We start from the raw sequence: 14970 nt of genomic DNA on the forward strand, positions 1-14970 counted from the left end.
TATAAGCATTCACTGAATGGACTTCCTCTTTTTGAAATGTCAGCATCAGGTGATGCCTGAATGGGGAGGAAGAGAGGAGGCCACAAATTTAGTTCATTGTTGTTGTTTTTTTAAATCAGATTCTTCCCATCTAAGGCAAGTATCATGAGGTAAATTGGCATAAACACAAATGACCACCGCTGCATCTGAAATCGCATACTGTATAGTAAGTACTACATGTGGTTTGAAACTTACTTTGCGACCATTAAAAAAGTATGTACTAATCTATATAGTATGAATGTGTGTAGAAAGATTGAAATTCACACGTACTACATTCGCTATGTTTTCATTATCATGTATTGTGTACTACGGTTCAGTTGCGTCGCTTCACAGCCATTTAAATCCTCTCCCGTGGCCTCATGGGATAGTAAAGTGTCTATCAAATGTGCACTTCAGAATCTCGCCAGAAGCAGTAATAGGTCATCCGGGGACATTTTTATACTCTTTTATGAGAACTGTGAATTCAGACATACTCCTCTTGTCATATACTATTTTTCACCAACTAAATAGAAGGGAAGTAAGCTATTTCGGATGCAGCCCATGACTCTGATTGCAGGTAATGTCCTGTATGATCAACAAAGTTGTTGATTCAAATATCCCAAGGATCCATCCATGATCAAAGCACTTATCTGCAGGATATTTGGTTGTAACTGTTCCTGTAAAAACTGCAGGGATGCTCAATCTTGTTCCTGGAGCTTCACCTTGCTGACTTTTTTTGCAGTAGTACACCTGCTTTTGCATTGTGGTGGTTGGCAAACAGACATAAGGTGCATTTCTGACACCTACTGGACTGGAGTGGGGAGCATGGCTGTTTGGATAGTGTAGGAAAAACGGGGGTTTGCATCAGACCAGTTGACTTTAAATATCTATTTATCTTAAAAAAATCATTATAATATCTTAAAAATCACATACAATCAATGACCCAATAAATTTGACACATTGCTGCATATCTTGCCATTATCACCTCATATAAAGGATAATTCAAGAAAAACGTAATGACATAATGACAAAAATATCACAAACGTTCATAAAATATTTAGGTGATATTTTACCACTGGTCATGTTCTACCACTAGATGACACTGTTGTTGTTTGTTCTGCATTTAAAGCACATGGTGTTCCAGTCTGCATTTGTTCACAAAACGTCAACATGGGTGGTTAGAAATGATGGATGGTTAATATTTATCATCATTATGTTTTTCCCAACCCATAATGCCTACAAAAAGTGCCAGTGAAAGTGTAAAGATGGCATGTATATTATTCTCTAAATATAAAATATCTGTTGAACATGTAATGGGCTTGATTTTTAATGATAATTTTGATCGTTGTTAACTCGTTTTATATGATATAGTGAAAACTGATAGTGAAAACAAACTATTTTCCGGTCAATCATGAGTCTTCAGAGGGTTCCGGTCACAAGACATGGTATGAACATTACTGATATCCCCCTGTATGATTGATGGAGGACAGCTTACTATGGACTTTTACAGGCATATTGAAAAAGTTATGCAAATCCATAAGATATATAAATAGGATTTACAAATGTAACTGTATTATTCCCAAATATTACAGATGTCCTGGTATAAAACTTTTTTTTTTTTTAAGTCCTGTTTTTTATTAAAAATTACGAGTCCACATAAATAAATAAATAAATAAAAAGATGTGCACAGATCCATAAAAATAAGAATTGGTAATTTGATTTCATGGTGGCTTTATTTAATTACCATATTTAATTTATGTGAAATTATTATTAAATTGCCTTTTTATGTTAATTTTCAGTTTTATTTTTCCACAGTAAATGCAAACAAATGCAAAGTCTGTACAGTCAATTTCTATCGAACAGTAACTTTACACTCCTCTATAGAATCCCTCACACTGTCATTAGAAAGGTTGTGTGACTATCAGGACATCTTAAACGAGCAAAATCAGCAAATATTTGAGCAGATGAAAGTTTTACCGTCAAGGATACACTGCTCAGTTTAATAATGTGAACTGTCCTTTCGTACTCTTGCTGTCATCACACACAGATCTTCACACTTCATTACCTACACTCATAACATTCACAGGCCGCTCGCTATAAATATTCAACAGCACTGCGGAGTCACTCATGGATCAAATGGCAGAGACTGTCATCACATATATCAAGTTCTTTGGTTTGTTTTTAAAGTTGAATGTTGATTAAAATGTGTGGGTCATATTTCACCACCAAATCAAAAGACAAATAAGAGATTGTATTTTGCAAGAAGAAAAAGTCTATAAAAAAATTTCAGTGGACGGGGTTCTCTATGTTATGTTCGTAAATGTCACAATGTAAAAAAATATTGATGGCATTATTATCTTAAAGAAAAATAGAATTCCTTGTGTTTTTCTTTTCGCTTTTATGGTGAAATAGGCCTACGACCTAGACATCTTTGTGCGCTTTACTACTCAACACACTGCTGCTATAGAGATATACAGACACGCTACTGTAGGCATTTAAGAAAAGCTGCTGCTGCTGCATAAATAGACATACATCAATCCCGTAGCAGATCTAGGCAGGTGGAGCTGGGGAAGGTGGAGGGTTTCAGAGGAACCTGCACACTGCAGGACTAGCTTACAGCAAACAATGAACCAGACGATTTCAATTTTCATCAAGCAAACTCATTGGCTGCAGGATATATTGTTTAGTTGTTCAGTACATATAAAGGATACTGAATAACTGAACAATCATAATAAGCCAGGTCTAAAATAATGGACCACAAGCTTCATCAAATGTGGCCTTTAAATGTCACCCACACAAGGAAGAAAACACCATCAGCACCATAACTAACACAATTACCATTAACTAGACAACATTAAATACCCTAAAGTACACAACAGAGCTGCATGATTTATAGTTAAAAGATCGCAATCTTGATTCAAGCACCCATGCGTTCTTATTTCTAAATGCCAATGATTTGGATGTGTCTATCAAACCTGCTGAAAGTAACTCTACGCTTCAAATAAAGCTTGTATCATTACATTGTTCCACCAGCAAATAACTTTAAAAAAAAATGTATTTGTTATTGAATCATTCATTCAAGAGATTCGTTCAAAAATGCTAATTCATCATGTAATGAAATAAGTTAAGTCTTTATGAGTGAGTCATTGAATCAATAATTCTGATTAAAAACAGATTTTTTATACAAATTAATTAAATATATTTTTTTAACAGACTGCAGCAATTAACATTTTGTCGTGATCTCTACTTCAAACAAAAATAAAATCATGATTCTCAATGTATCCTCTAGTACACAACTGATAACATAGGAAGCAACATAGCTATATAAATTCATTCATTCATTCATTCATTTTATTTTATTGTCCACAATGTGAAAATTTGCCTTCGGTCTCATAAGAACAACAATCCAACCAACAACAACAAAAACAACAAGAACAACAGGACTAACACACAGACATCTTCGGGGCAAAATGCAGCACAGCAAATAGCAATTACGTTACAATACATCAATGGGGCGTGTTATTCAGCGTCCGAATTGCATTAGGAATAAAATAATTTTTAAAAATGTTACGATTTGCCCTAGGTACTTTGTAACGTCTTGCAGAGGGAAGGAGTTCAAACTCCCTATTGAGTGGATGAGAGGGATCGTTTGCTATTCCAAAAGCTTTTTTCCTGAGAGCTTCCTCGTACATGGAACTTAATTGTTTCTGACTTGTCCCTATGATTTTTGAAGCGAGGTTTACTATGTAACTTTTTTCTCCCTTTTACGTTTAAATTACCATACCACATCGCCATGTTAAAGGTTAGAATACTCTCTATCAGATTCTTATAGACTATTTCCATAATGTGCTTGCTCACTCTGAATGAGTTGAGCTTGCGCAGTAGATGGAGACGTTGGTTACAGGTTTTAAAAATATAATCTGTATTTTCACCGAAATTTAGATTAGAATCAATATATGTAACGAGGTATTTGAACTTTTCTACTACCTCTACTATTTGTCCCCTAATTATAAGGGGCTGCACAGGGTCCTTTTCATGTAAGACAAGTTCCTTTGTCTTTGCTACATTTATATTTAAGGAACTTCCATTGCACCATTTCTGGAGTGATGACACATGTGCTCTATATACTTCCTGTCCAAAATGTCCCCCCTCTTTAATAAAGCAACCAGGGCCACATCATCTGCATTCTTAAACAAACGAAAATTTTCCCGATCTAATTGGAATTCGTTTGTATAAATGGAAAAGAGTAATGGGGAAAGAATAGTCCCTTGAGGGGACTATTGAAATGCAATATAACATAATACATCATGCAGAGACTTATGATCCATCCTTGTTCCTGCTTTGTCTTTTACCAACAAAAAAACATGCATAGTCTTTTTAAATGTAATATGCATATTGAACGATAAGGTAACTTACAGTTCACAATTAACACACACACAAAAAAAACTGCACACAAAAAATTGACAGTGTATTTGTGCTGTGTTCTTTATGTAACAGCCATCATGTGAATGCACAGAAGCCTGCGGGAGGAATCACAGGGCACAGGGGGTGAACATTAACAGACATTGTTTGGCTCACATTACTGCCTCTTTGTTTGTTCTGATGACTAGCGGGAGATAGACATTCCCTGACTGTTTTAGAAGTGAGAGCTGCTGTCTGTACTATCACACCATGCCTGGGTTTGATTTAAAGCCCTCTCTCATACTCTCTGGAAGACAACACTCTGCTGCCATGCTCTTTGTTGACAAAACACTTCGTATCTTGCCCGCTAGACACTAGGGTGCTGGATTTGGTGTCCGTCTGGGTGTAAGTGTGAGGCATATAGGAAGATATGGGAAGTTTCAAACATTCTTGTCACCTTTATGGCTTTGCGTAATCCCGCTGCTACCCCACTACATCATAGTCAGCGTTCTCCTGCTGGGCTTGGCAGCGGGGGGCTCGTGCCTTACAATTTTCAACACTTAACACTGGAGAGAATCTCTCTGCCCCAGACGCTACTCATATCGTATTGTGTGGCGTACAGTGTGTGACTGAATGTTGATTTCAGAATTGTACTTGAATTCTGTCCAAAGTTCAGACACTTCTTAAATCTTAATCATGTTAATCCTTTACAAATATTCACCAGTTACTATAGTAACACTAATTACGGTATACTATATATTGTTAGTGGAAATGCTGTTTCGCATTTCTGTTTCGCAAAGTTTTGCAGTCTAGGGAATGAAGGCATACCTTGTTTTTATTACAATGATTTCAAAATGTCTTTAAGTTACTGTTTTTCATTAAAAATAAAAGTTTATTTTTTATTAACCATGATCTATCTTGGTAATGGAAGCAACCAATGGTTTTTGTTTGGTATTGCTACAAATACCACCAAATATTATTACAATTTTAAAATACATATTTTCTATTTTTGTCACATTCCTTCAGAAATCATTCTATTATGTGTGTGTGTGTGTGTGTGTGTGTGTGTGTGTGTGTGTGTGTGTGTGTGTGTGTGTGTGTGTGTGTGTGTGTGTGTGTGTGTGTGTGTGTGTGTGTGTGTGTGTGTGTGTGTGTGTGTGTGTGTGTGTGTGTGTGTATAGCAGATAAAATAATGACTATTAATTTCCAGCCGGAGTGCCTATGATAGCCACCAGAGGGCACTCTTTCCGTCTTTATCATCACATCAGGGACTGCATTTTCCCATTTCCCAAACTCATTATGCTTGATTACTTTCAGCTGTTTCTCATTACCCTTGTTTACCCTGCCTATTTAAGCCCTGTAATTTCACTCATTCTATGTCTTTTATGTTGTTACATGGCATTATTACATGTTATGTTGTTCTGAGCGTTATCCTTATTTCTTGTGTTTTTTTTCTCTCTGCCTGTTTTCTAGATTTCCCAATTCCCATTTGCCTGTATTTTCTGTCCTGTTGCTCACTTGTATGATTTGGCCATGTGTTTGACCTTTATATGGATTACGATTCTGGATTGTCCCAATAAAACTGCATTTTGAAGTCTCTGAGCTGTTTGTAACACCTATACACCAAAAATATGGTTCTTGTAATGTATAATGTAAATGTTCATAAGGTGAAGGCCACTTGGCACATATCTCAATGGTATTGAAAGCACCTCGTTCATTAGTGTCATATTCATCCGTCTTCACCGTTCTCTATAGTCCAACTCAAAATCCAGTCTAAGCTCTGTATCAAAGAACGTTTGCCAGGGAGAGTAATTAGCCTGTAAGAATAGCACCTATTGAATCCACCGCTTCTAAAAGTGTGCTCCACAGAGACCTACTGCCCCCTAATTCATCAGAGGAGAGGACAGACAGACAGATGGACAGAAACACACACACACACACACACACACACACACACACACACACACAGCAGAGTGGTTGGCATGTAGATCTGAAACGGTATCTTACGAAGCTGTTTGCACCTTCTACATCGTTTCTGGCTCAAAACACGTCTCCTCTAAAATAAACCCTTTGCTTTTCTAGTCCTAACCTACTCATGACCTACAAAGACCCCAGGCCGGCCACACACTCAACTGGTAATAGATTGAAAAACAGATACACTTTCACTGGTTTTAAGATTAAACATGATGTCTGTTGTGCATTTTTGTGCTCCTGTCTGTTTCAAGCACTGACATTATAAAATAAAGTCACTTGTTGGTTTATTGGAATGCCATTTATATAGGCTACTTACATAGGTTATTTAAGTGTAACCAGTGTAAGTTAAGCACAATCAACAACATTTATGGCATAATGTTGAGTAATACAAAAATTAATTGTCAGATGTCCTCCTCGTCTGGGTTACAGTGAGGCACTTATAATTATAATTAATGTGGCCAATCCATAAACATACTCACTCAACAATAAATGTGTTGTTAGCATGATTTTAGAGTGCAAAAACTCGTTTAATAATCTTTAAAGTTATAGTCAACATTTTTGCCAGAAGAATTAATGGAAGCTTTTATAAATTAATTAAATAATTAATTTGAAAAAACAATTACATTTATAAATAAGCATAACATGCCTTCTTCTAAATTCTTGAAAATGTACTTATATTGCCCATTTACTTATACTATAAGTGCCTCGTTCTTTTTTCTATTTTGGAAAAAAGTCAAAATAATTGTTGTGGTAATCAACATTATGCCACAAATGCTGTTGAAGAATCGTAACTCTTTTAAGTGTAATAAAAAAAAGCATCTGTGCTTCTTTAAATGAACAGCATTTGATGATCTTCAAAAGCAGAATTCTTTTTCTCAACTGTGCTGGTGTAATTTACAATAAAAATACGAGTGCAAATGCCAAATGAGTCACATAAAACACAGTGGCGTACAGTCTAGAACTTGATATGTAATATGATTATAGTGTTTGAACGAATCTATTCTGTGACAGCAGGTGGTAAGAAACCCATGATCCACTAACGTTATTCACACCGGTAGGAAAGAAAATCATTCTAAAGTGAGATCACTGTCAAAGCCAGTCAGTGATTTTCACCCCAGATTAGCGTTCCTGTGGTGATGAAGTAAGATTATCTCGCTGAAACCATTATAGTAATTTTGTGCCCTGCTTTTGTTTTTCTTCTTAATTTGCTAAGCACATTCTAGGTCACTGAAGACGAGTAGCATGTTGCACGTGGTGCATATTTTGGATAATATGAAATATGCAGCAGCAGGGTTTGGCTGACCGTCTGTCCACATTGAACTGTAATTCCATTCCCGATGGCCTCCCAGGAAAAAACACTGGTGTCCTTAACACTATCCCAGTGTCTAAGACATCTCCACCACCATGACATAATTTAGTGTCAGACTGAATGCTAATGTGACTCATTAAGTATAAGAACCTTCCTGCTCATGGGCTTGAATCTACACTCTTAAGAAAAAACAAAAAGGGCTTACTCAATATTAAAGAACACTTTAATTTATGCCAAAAAGGTTCTAACGAGTAATTGTCATAAATGATTGCATGATATACTTTCATGCTGAAATGGTTATAATTTTTTTTTTGTGATAAAGTGTTTACGAGCTGTTTTAAGGGTATTTTTAAGAATTCTCATTTATTAATTGCTTTTTATTGCCAATGTGTGAACGAATTTGAAAAACAAAACCTTCCCCCAATTTCTAGTTTGTCTATGAAAGCCTGCCCTGTATGACTGATTTTTATATGAGGGACGTTTTTGCCGGGAAAAAGGATGGGACGATTCCGCGCGCTCCCGATGGCCTCTCTTCTTAAAAGTTTAGGATAATGCCGAAAGAACCATAATGTCAATATATCATACAAAGAAAATGGAATAATTAAAACTATAGTCTCACATAGTGAGATCTATATAATCTATTGTCAAACTATCATAACAGAGTCATTTAAATTACCTCATCTGTCGACTTGGTGCCGGTGAATTGCAGACCTGGTGCAAATCACTATGATCAGATGCTTTCTTAACTGCTGCTTTCTCACTGTCCTTTTTATTGTTTGTTTATTTTGTTATTGAGAGGAAAAGGCGCAGCACATAATAACATATTCATAAACGTCACTCTCGTGGACGGCGTCGAGATGTTCCTTAAAAGCAGAGCGATTAGCCCTATAGGATATACACAGTTGCAGGGCCCAGAAAATTACTCAAGGCCCCGCCTACCAAAGCGCGTCAATCAAAGTTTACAAGAAAATTAAGCGGAACTATCCTTCTGGTCACGAAAAGAGAGAAAAAAAAACAATGAGAGTGAATTGCGGGAACAGCAATCAGGCAAACTTGTGTTAAGTTGATGTGCATGTCTCTCTAATCTGTGTAACCCAGCAGCAGTTCATCTTCTGTATGTCTTGCTTGCTAATGCCGGCCACTGCTGTGTTCTGTGACTTTGTGCCTGACAAAAAAAAAGTGGGAGTGAAATACAACTTTGTATTATGTTTAATAAATGACAAAGGGCAACGGTGTTTGTTTATAAATTGCAGCTAGGAAAAGATAACCGCATCGCGCGTTAACATGCCTTCAAATGCGCGTGCACGAAATGAAATGCGCACTTTCCAGCAAAACATCTGTGAGGGACCAGTACAATATGGGCGTTATGGCACTCCTCATTATAAACGCACATACTTTTAAAACAAGACAATGATTATCTTGTCCACAAGTCAGTTTAGTTAAAACTCTGCAATAAAGCAAGATGGAAAGCAATGTACTGGCATTGACTATTGATTTATAGGCTAGCCTATGTTGCATTTAACATGTTGATTGGCTGGACATACTGCTCAATATAGATGCACATCCCTCAGTAAATAATAACCATCAAGTATTAAGTATTGCTTTTATGATTTAAAACATGTGACATCATGCTATGGCAAGCCATTTTAGCTTTTTTTCATTCACATGATGCATTTTTGATATCAATAGCTAATTAAATTTGTACTATTTAAAATGTGAATTCTTGATATTAAGAATGTACTTTTTCTAGCAACAATGTCTATTTCTGATATTGGGAACTACATTGTCATTAGTACTAGTTTAAGGAGGGAGGATTGTAGTGGGAGCACTGGGGTGCCAGGTGTGACTGTGTGGCAATGGCTAATGGTTTACATTAGGGTCAGGTAGGAGGGTCAGGTAGGAGGGCCCCTTAACAAAATTTTGCTTAGGGCCCGAGGGAGATCAGGATTGGCTCTGCTTAAAAGTATATCGCTAAAAAGGTATTTCCAACTTATTTCTACCTCTAAAAGCGATGAATGAAAAAGAACATTGTGGTAAGTATATTGGGGCCTTGCCTCACATTCAGTCTATTCTCTCTTGTAGGCCTACGTACTATGTTTAGCACAAGCAGTTAGTTGCTGGCTGCAGTTCACTTAACGGCCACCGGTGTCGCTAATAACAAGAGTTTCTGAATATTATAGCCAAAGACTAATACAAAAAATGGACTTTGATATAGCCCCTATAATTCATAAAATGAAGACGAAAACGAACCCCTAAGTGTCACGGAGCGCGCGGCTGTCACTGAGCGCGCGCCTTCACCTCTCCCCGATCTCACACGCTCCTTGTCACCTGAGTTCTAGAACTGCACTTCCCATCATTCCCCTCTGCTATCATTAGGTTCCATCCCTGCCTGGTTTCTCCATTCAGTCTCATCACTCCCACCTGTTAATCGTTACCTACCCTTTATCTGGACTGCTCAGTTCTATGTTCTTTGCGAAGTCTTGTTTTGCCACGCTACATGCTGAAACGTGTGCATTTGTTTCATGTCAGTGATTCCTTGTTTTATTACCTGTTTGAATAAAGTGCTGCAGATGGATTCGACTGCCTCTTCTCCGTCATTACAGAAGACTTCGCCAACACAGGATCCAGCAGACTTCCAGCGTCTGGCTTCCGAGGTTTCATCCCAGGCATCTGTGTTAATCACACACCAACAACAGCTGGTCAAGTTAACTAACCTCACTGAAGAGCTTGTGAGGTCCGTGCAAACCCTCTCTCAACAGAACGCGGTCGCTAATCAAGCTCAAGCTCCCGCAGCTGCGGCTCCCTTAACATCAAGCGTGAGTACGACCTCAAGCAACCCAAAATTATCTTTCCCTGAGAAGTTTAATGGCTCACCTGCTGCCTGTAGAGGATTTCTGTTGCAGTGCGACCTATTTATCAACCAACAACCCCAGCTTTATCCCACTGATGCGTCCCGCGTCTCATTTATCTGCTCTCTACTCACCGGGAGGGCGTTGGAGTGGGCGACTGCTCTCTGGTCAGGAGGTCAGCACACATTTCCCTCTTATAACGTGTTTCTGTCTCAATTCAGAGAGGTGTTTGAACATCCCGCGGGCGGTAAGGAGCCAGGAGAGCTACTTCTCGCATTAAGTCAAGGGAGTTCTACTGCGGCTGACTACACGCTTTCATTCCGCACCCTGGCAGCTCAGACGGGTTGGACGGAGGAACCACTTAAGTTGCTGTACCGAAAGGGTTTGAATTCTGCGCTGCAAGGGGAATTGGCTTGTCGCGACGATGGAAGGACCCTCGGAGAACTTATGGAGCTCGCCATTCGCCTCGACAATCTCATCCACTCTCGTCGCGCACCTCTCTCGCCCAGTCTCTTCACTAATCCACCAGCCAGCTCAGATTTCGAGCCCATGCAGGTCGGCTTCACACGTCTCTCTACGGAGGAACGTGAGAGGAGGCGGCGGAATAAATTGTGCCTGTACTGTGCTCAAGCCGGTCATCTGAGAGCTTCTTGTCCGGTGAGATCCAGATCCAGAGATACTTCTGCGGTGAGTTCTTCGATTAATCCTCCTAACTCTAACTCTCTCAGTCTCGAAGTTTCCTTTAGTTTTAATGGAAGTATTTGTGAGACAAGGGCTTTAATTGACTCTGGTGCCGCTGGGAATTTTGTTGATCTGGATTTTGCCTTGTCTAATCATCTCTCTCTCATCCCTTGTGAGTCTCGTGTGGCAGTGGCAGCCCTGGATGGACGCCCCCTGGGGACAGGGGAGGTACATTACATCACGCAGCCACTTACTCTCAGCTTCGGGTCTCGTCACACGGAGAGAATTCAGTTGTATACCATCAGTTCACCTCATCATCCAGTAATTTTGGGATTGCCCTGGCTGGAGAGACACAACCCTCTAATTTCCTGGACTGAGAGGAGAATTACTCAATGGTCTCCTTTCTGTCAGGTCCACTGCTTGCCTGCTCTCCATGGTCCTGAATCAAGCCACTGTCCCTCTGAGAAGTTGAACTTGCAAGGAGTTCCTGCGGTCTACCATGATCTTGCCCTGGCATTCAGCGAGAGAGAGGCTTCACTTCTACCCCCGCACCGGGCCAGTGACTGCGCTATTGAACTGCTACCCGGAGCCGTTCCCCCGCACGGCCGTGTGTATCCACTTTCGCAACCGGAGACTGAGGCACCTCAGTCACCTGAGTTCTAGAACTGCACTTCCCATCATTCCCCTCTGCCATCATTAGGTTCCATCCCTGCCTGGTTTCTCCATTCAGTCTCATCACTCCCACCTGTTAATCGTTACCTACCCTTTATCTGGACTGCTCAGTTCTATGTTCTTTGCAAAGTCTTGTTTTGCCACGCTACATGCTGAAACGTGTGCATTTGTTTCATGTCAGTGATTCCTTGTTTTATTACCTGTTTGAATAAAGTGCTGCAGATGGATTCGACTGCCTCTTCTCCGTCATTACACTAAGTTTCTGTAATACAATAAAATATAAAGAAGGAAATTTACAGGAGGAAAAGGAAAAATATACAAATAAATGATAAAGTAATGATAATGATGCTAAAACGTTTCCAGGATCACTTTATATTGATCACATAATATAGTTATATTGTTAACGTAGTTACATTGTACTTACTCAAATAAGTACTTACCAGGGCCGGCCCCGTGGCTTAGGCGGAATAGGCAAATGCTAGGGGCGCCACTCAATAGGGGCGCCAAAATGAGTGAACGAGTGAATTTTTTTTTTAGATTTTTTTTTACTAATACTATTTTAAAAACATTTATTCAAAATACTACAAAATAAAGCAAAAAAAGTCCACAAAAACTTAACTAAGTCCCCCGACTCCGGTCCGGCGCATCAATCTTCCCCCGCCCAGCGAGTGCTGGAAGTGCGTCAGAAACAGAGCGTGCGCGATCAGTTTACTCTGGGTAATTTGTTGTGTAGCGTTGCCCCTCGCTGCATCCAATGTAGACCGCATTGCTTTCGTTTGAGGGCACTTAACACACTCAAGCACCCATAGAAACGGGCCTGGCAGCTCGAGCCAGGTCTAGACATGGTGAAAGTTACCTGATTGTGACGGATGTCCAAATTTACATGACATATTTTAAATTAGCATTATAGTCTGCAATAGATACAGTGCCAAACGGAAGAGAAGAGGATAAAAGGGGATAAAGACAGAGGTAATGTAATGAATGAACAGTTTATCTAATTGCATAGTAGTAAGATATATAATGTAATGGCAGTTATTTTTACCTTAAACTTTACGCTAACAGTTGTTCTGAGTTCTCCAGAGGCCCCAGACAGTGTGATTTGTAACAATCACGTCAGTTTTTTTAGACGCATTCACTATCACTTTTATTAATTAATGTTTTACTCTACAGTTGTGCAGTTTTGAGGGGGATATATGGCATTTTTTAAATTTATTTGCCAAAATTATTAATGATATTTAAAGAAGACATTTAGCAGTTTCATTCATGGTGAAAACATGAAACGTGCCATAGTTTAGTGGAAGATTGCTGCCATCAACTGCAAAACAAACACTTTTGCTAGCGCTCAATGAATAGTTTGTGCATGAATGACATTTGGACGATGACATCACTGTTTTATCCAGAGCGGCTATATATACAGAACAAAATTATAAACGCAACAAAACTGTAAATCTGCCTTGAAATAATCTATATTGTAAAAAGCGCTATAAAAATAAATGCGACTTGACTTGAATGCTAGATGTAATGCTCTTGCTATTTGTGTTTAGGCTGTAATGTGTATATATACATATATAGGATAAATAATGATGAACACAATGACAGGGTGAAATGGGCTGTGATGCATGGGCACCAGGTAAAATCTTGCCTAGGGCAGCAAATTGACCAGGGCCGGCCCTGGTACTTACTCAAATAAGTACTGAGTAATATTGATTAACTACATTTACTTACAAGAGAGTTAGGTTTAGGGTTAGTTACATGTAATTATGCATACTGTTATTAGTATGTATATCTACTTCACCTTGGCTTAGAATAAAGTGTTACCGGAAAAAAAATATTGACATCTTCAAGCCCTTGAAGAAATTGTTTAAAAAATCCCTAAATTTCTTAAGATAAGTCATCTGAAATTAAATTGATTTAATTAAAGTATAAATTATTGAATATAACTTAAATATACTGATAATTATAGAAAATAATTAGTCAAATTAATACGATTTTAATCATTTTATAAACATCCTGTTATGAGGGATTTTATTAAAATCCTTGTTATAGATATTTTATTTACAAGTATTTCTGTCTATTGAAACCCTTTTGATTGACTACAACCTAAACAATAATTTTTTTTTTGGTTTTTTCATGTTGTTCTTATAAAATAACACTGTCTCTTTGATGAAAGAACTGATGAAGGGAGATAAAAATAGAATCTGATGATGCTGTGAGAGTACGCAAAAGACAGTCACCTTCGATCAAACCGATAAACTGTTCTTTAAACAGATAGACAGTCCAACACAGTGCATAAACGCACATATGACCATATTCCTAATTCAAAAAAATTCAGCTTCATCGGATTATTAAGCACTCTGCACCTTAAAAGCCAGTTCTGAAGTTTTGAACGCGGTGTTTTTGTAGAAACTAGGCCAACTTAGGTTTTTGTGCGTGCTTCTGAATATGCATAAACATATCTGGGGACATATGATATGACGTCTCAGCCTTGTGTGTCTGATATATGTCAGTGAACATGGGTGGAGTCAGCACCAGAGAAGTGTAACTCTTCCCAGAGTGGGTGCTTCTTCCATATAAAGCGTCGCAGGAGCTCAAAGCCCTTGTTAGAACAGGAATCCTCAGTCACTTCGGCTGCAGCACTGCTATTGCTGCGTCTGGGCGCCCTGATCCTTTGCACAGCTTCAGAGAGGTGAGAGAAGGGTAGAGAGAGAGAGAGAGAGAGAGAGAGAGAGAGATTACCACACAGCTAACAATGGCAGATTTGTCGATTAAGTTAAATCCTGTGCATTATTGTGCATGCAGATGGACACTGTGTTTATTGTGCTAGTCTGAATTTACAAATATTTGCATTGCAGTGATTTGTAAATAATTGTGGGTTTAAATGTTTCTTAAAATTGCCAATGCGGTTGAAGACTGATATGTTGATATTGATGGAAAACTCCATTTTGGTTGGATTAAATACACAGTAAAAGTGGTGACATTCAATTGTTACCTTAAATAACTTTTTCTTCCTTATTTAATGCATTCAAATTAGTTTGTGGGCATAAATCAATTTATTCAGGTGTATTC

The sequence above is a fragment of the Siphateles boraxobius genome, unplaced genomic scaffold (genome assembly GCF_051911475.1).
Source record: "Siphateles boraxobius isolate OS27281-9 unplaced genomic scaffold, OSU_SipBor_1 9, whole genome shotgun sequence".
In the NCBI taxonomy this organism is placed as follows: domain Eukaryota; kingdom Metazoa; phylum Chordata; class Actinopteri; order Cypriniformes; family Leuciscidae; genus Siphateles; species Siphateles boraxobius.